This window comes from Acyrthosiphon pisum, chromosome X (genome assembly GCF_005508785.2).
Source record: "Acyrthosiphon pisum isolate AL4f chromosome X, pea_aphid_22Mar2018_4r6ur, whole genome shotgun sequence".
Classification (NCBI taxonomy): domain Eukaryota; kingdom Metazoa; phylum Arthropoda; class Insecta; order Hemiptera; family Aphididae; genus Acyrthosiphon; species Acyrthosiphon pisum.
In genome coordinates this window covers 45,692,438-45,698,489 of record NC_042493.1, presented here as the reverse complement: position 1 = coordinate 45,698,489, position 6,052 = coordinate 45,692,438, and positions in this window count along the sequence as shown.

The window sequence follows — 6,052 nt, the reverse complement described above, 5'->3', positions numbered from 1 at the left end:
TCAATCGTCCCTTAGTTTTCATGTTAACTAATGCAGCACACATTTGTTGAGAGTAAACTTCTGGTGTTACAAAAGCTGACTTACAAGTAGTGCAATCACCAATGTATTTCAACATTTGTTTTGATAGATACCCTGTAAAATAAATTAACTGATTTGTAATATAATATTTTATATAATAATTGTAAATGTTTAATAATATTTTGTTACATACCAGTTAAATAATATATTAGACAGTCTATCACCTCAGCCTTAGCATAATTGTGTTCAACAACTTCATCGAATTCCCAATCTTTCTCTTCAATTATTTTATTCATTTTTTCTTTTAAATTTTCAACTAAATTTGATTTCTGTGGATTATAAATTTCCTTTAAATCAGTAATTGAAATAACTGGAGTCAACGGAGCATCATCATTCACTGTGCAATTTCCACTTTTTGGCGGCTTTAAAATACCATACATCGATAATAATTTATACAGCTGTAAAAAAGTAGGCGTGGAGGGATGATCGTTACATCCTGCAGCCTGACGAATTGTTCCAAAAAAGATCTAAAACATATGTTTAGATTTTAATATATACTAATATAATATGTGTTATGAAATGGTTTTCTTTGATTACTTCAAGTTTATCTTGATTTATTTTCCCTGTTAATAAATATTTAAAATTCCAGGAATTATTCAAATAATTTGAGAGATCAAGCGTTGATTGGATTGTAACTCTCAAACCACAAGCTGTGCTACTGGTTAAAAATTCAGATTTTTTTATTTTTCCATCGATATATTCTTTTTCCCAGTCATTTAACCACGTCAAAAAGGAATGAAGATACTGTGTTATATCCGGTATGTAAACAAACAAAAACAATGAGTTATGATTAATTTATTATTAAATACTAAGTATAATAACTATTAAATTTGTTATTTGTGTTATACCTGATAGTCTTTGCCATTAATTCTAAGTCCTTCAATACCAAATTTTCGATTCAGAGCGTCAAAACAGTCATTAAATTTTCTACAAAATGCAGCTGTTGGTTCACAATCATTTAAGCTATTGACATTATAACTTTTGTAAAACAATAAACCATCAGCTACAGAATTACTTAAGACCTAATCAGTAAGTAAAAAAAAAAATAATTTATAGGTACGAATAATAACTAATGTTTTTAATTGCATTACTTGGGTTGCTAACCGAACTTTCATTTTGTCAGAAACACTAAGGTTAATATGATTTTTTGATAATTTCGGGCATACTCTTAGATTTCCTGGTAATTTATTGTCTTGTTCATATAAATCTTGAATATGGTGCCATTTAACATACTTACCATTAATCTGCATTTTCAAAATAAGCACAAATTAAATTATTTATTTGGTATGCTACAAGTTATTATGTTATACTTACTTTTATTGTATAGATAGTTTACCGTTTCACGTAAGAATCATGCAACAAATTTTTTCAAAAAGTATTAGTGATTACTGTTTACATACATAATATAATAATATATTATACTTTATTCCAAATAACAGTGCACTGGGTGACGTTCATAAACTAGTCAAACTCGCATACCATTAGTCATTCTTTGTGGGGGGGAGGTCCACAACTTATTTTTATGCGTTATAGTAGTGCACTCTTATTATTTGAAATAAAGCATAGTTAACAAAATAAAATATATACAAACCCTTACTCTAATTTTAAAATATAGAGGTATCAAAACACAAACTAAGACAGAACAAATATATGCATATATTTATAGGGTTAGGTAGGCTTCAGAGTTTTCTAATTTTGTCACTTAGCTAGAACTGGAAATTAAGGATATTGGGTTGCTAAATCTTAAAGACATTTATTAAATGTTTCATTATTTTCTATTGAAATCATGCAAAGTGCTAAACAATTATTACTATTAGTTACCACATAATAAGTTAATTAAAATACACACATTAAAAAAAAAAAATTACAAATACAAGACCTCAACATATATTGAACTTACTTTTAATACTTTGTCGTTGTATAATTTGTTTCTCACATTTTTAAAGAGATGAGGTGTATCAGAGAATACATATATTTTCCTATCATCAACAAGTGGATGAGGAAACCAGTTTTTTAAACAATTTATTTCTCCACTAACTCCTAGCTCCGACCACATTTTCCTGTTAGTCTGAGCACCATCAGACACAATACCATGGACGATTGCACCAGCTTCTTCTAAAAGGATGATACATTTAATCACAAGTTTTGCCAATTCAGTGCCAACTACTGATCCTTTTGCGGCAAAAACAGCCACTGGTTGACAATATGTATCGGCAAGTGGCTGGAACATAAAAACAAGTCCACTTGTGGCTTTTTCGTTGATATCAGTTGCCTTGTACTCTTCACCATAATCAACAAGACCCTTATATGTCAGAGTTTTTGAACAAACTGTAAGTGCTTCTCGAACTGAAATTTCATCCACCAAAATAATTCCGTGTTTTTGCATTGTAGTTTTGCGTTCCAGGTGTTTTTTAAATAATGCAAAGAAGTTTTTATCAAAACCACAAGCTGTATCTATCATGGCTAAATATCGCCTTAAAGAGCTGACACTTGGAAGTGGCAGTATGTTATTTTTTTTACAAAAATTATAGCCACTTGGAGTTCTGATATGCAACAACATACAAAGCATTATCCACTCATCAGAATACCGCCGACCTTTTGGATTGCTGATCTATTTTTTATTTATAGAAAAAAACAATAGTTATTATTTGTATGTTGAATAAGGATACATGTTAACATATTACCTTTGCGGCTGAAACTATTTCTTCAATAATTGTCTTTTGGTATCCACTGCAGTTCATCTCAGTAAGTTTCTGTGTAATACTTTCTTTTGACACATTTTCAAATTTAGATAATAATTCAGACATATTTTGTTTCAATAGTTTTATTTTATTTATGCAATTTGTTTTTTGTTTTCTAAAGAGTTCATTTCTTTTTTGTAATAATGATAATTTTTTTTTACTTTTAGGTGTCATTTTTAACGTAACCCGTTTTGGTGAAGATTGTGCAACTAATCGAGCTGAACGTTGCTTCAGAATCTTTCTAGTTCTGGCACAAGGAAAACAATGATAACCATGTGGAATTATTATGGAACAATTAGAATTTCGTTTGTGTAACATAGAATCAACTATAATATCATTATTAGTAGCCAAAGATGAACTGCTCCTACATTATAAAATATATTAAGTAATACATTTGATGATTAATTTATAATATTATTTACTTTTTGTCATATAAGAAGTCTACACCTCTACAAATTTTCATTGTTGCTGCTTCTTTAATGATATTTTCCAAATGCTGTTGACTAATCACTTTATCTAAGGAATTTTGAAACTTTTCTGCATTAATATTCTTCCCCAATATATTGCATGTTATTTTCAAATCCTTTTCAATAATTATATTTTTACGTAAAAATGAATTTATGTTTTTTTCATTTTTTATAAAAACTATTTCTGAAATTCCTATAACAGTTTTGTCATTGGACAAATATTTATGCCAATTTGGAGGCAATGTTAATTCCCAAAGTTTTACCGTGTTATAAACAATCTATTAACATATGAAAACAGTTATGTAATATTGTAAATGAGCAACAAAATTGTTCTTTTTATTAAAAAATTAATTTATGTTTTTTGAGTTTTGTGATTTCATCATTTGTTATTGATTATTTTACTTACTTCCTCATTGTTTGAAAAAACATTAAAATCCAAAATATTTATAACACTAGAGTTAAAATAGTGATTTTCAGCAGTGTTGATCGCATAATCATGATCAACCATATCTACATCGTTGATCGCATAATCATGATCAACCATATCTACATCCATGCCATTAACTAATTCATTTTCATCAATATTTTTTTCTTCGACTAATTCCTATACAAATTAATTTAATGTTTTTTTGTAAATAATTAATTATTAACAAACTCACTTCAACATCAGAAATGACAATTTCTTTTGTAGTAGGAGTTGATTCACACTGTGTTAATTCTTCAATCTACAATTAATACAGATAAGGTTAGAAATTGGAAAAATTATAAAAAGAAAATTGCACATTCATAAAAAATTTACTTGACAGTTTTCATGATTATCATCAAATTTTAATTTTTTTCGGGATGATAATAAATGTGGTATTGCATTTGATTTCAAACTAGGTCTTAATCGTGGAGCCTAAATATAAATATAAAACTTGCAATAAGAATTATAAAATACTAACAAAATTCACATTTCATATAAAGAAATAAGTATTATTATAATTATTAAAATTAATGGTCATATGAATCTAAAATACTACCTATACAGAATTGTTACTTTTTTATGTGCTGTTTAATTTGATAAACCAGAGCAAAATTCAGCTAGGCTCTTAGGTCCATTATAATACCATATACAGTTTCATACCAAGTTAATAATATTTATTTATATATTTTCAATGTTGGATTGGAGGAGTCTCATTGGGTTGGATCACAGCATAGATTAAATCTATTCTGTGGTTGGAGTTCAATTTCTTTTTTAAAAAAATGCTAAGCGTACGCCTTATAATTATATCAATTCTCATTCCCCAGTCATTATTGTTGTTTTTATACTTTTGCATTTTTAATTAAAACTAAATAATTAAATATTTAATCATATAAGTAACAACAATAATGACTGGTAGATGCCACTGACATAACCACGGTCTTAGAAGATATCGTCTAAGACCGTGGACATACCATAGACTATAGCCTACAGGGAATATCACTCTTCTAAGTGTCTATCACGCCTGCAAGTCAAATATAGCTACTTACTGAACAAATAACATTTCCCAATTTGTCAACAATATCTTAGTTCTAATTATTAGGTCATCCCGAAAATGTTTTTCACAAATAACCTCACTAGGGCTAAAATAATCTATCCCTAAAGATTGTAGCCATTTCTCCTTTAATCGTTTATCTTTAGGGACAGTAAAAACTGATAGTTTCTCTGAGGTGTTACAATGAAAGTAACAAATGTTATTCGGCATTTTCAAATTACAACACTAACTATAGTTTAATGACGAATAATAATAATAATAAAACGTAAATCGAACACGTCCTAGGTTAATAGTTGCCACTAGACAATAGACAACATTAGTACATTACGGAGTTTGTATTGTTTGTATGAAACCATGTTAGAATTATCGATTATTAATATAAATCGATATAACGCAAATAAAATTATACAGTTATATATATAAAGTATAAAACAATCTCAATTATTAGATGTTGGAATTTAATTTTTGGCGGGCCGTTCAGTAAACAGCGGTTCCTTAATTTCCTAACCTCAAAATCAGTATAACTGGCAGCGCTTTTGCGGCAACTTTGGGAAATGTTTTTGCCTCATTAAGCGGAAATATTGTAATAGGCGGGAGGGTGGGAAGTTGTCCGACCTTATCTTCTAAGACCGTGGTCGCGACTATATAATATTTCCAATGACATTGTCTCCAAAATCGGTACCCACTCTCAGCGAGTCTAACGGGCACCGAGTTACACTTAGAGCTAGTATTATAATATTATACGAGCTCATATCGTTTTTCGTATTCATCTATTTTTTAAAACTATTATTAACATTATATTATTAATTTTATTACAGTATAATATTAGAATATTAGATATTCATTTTATAGTATTAGATTAGATAGAAGATAGATAGATGGATAGAAGATTCTAAAAATAACACTGAACTACCCAAGGTGCATATATCACCACTGATAACATACTGTATCATATTAGTAAAATTCGAATATTCGATTACAACGACCGAGATGATTTGTTTTTCGTATTTGTGATTTAGTATTTAAGTATTTTATTTACAATGTTTTTATTATATTACATATCATCCAGGCTATTCACAATGGTGAAACTATGTGTCATATGTGGAAACATGGATGGTGACAATGACGTTTCAATGCACAGGTATTTACATTTTACAATTTAAACCAACACATATTAATAATTAATAATCTAATATGTTATAATATTATATATTATATATATCACATTCATCCTTAGGATTCCAACTGA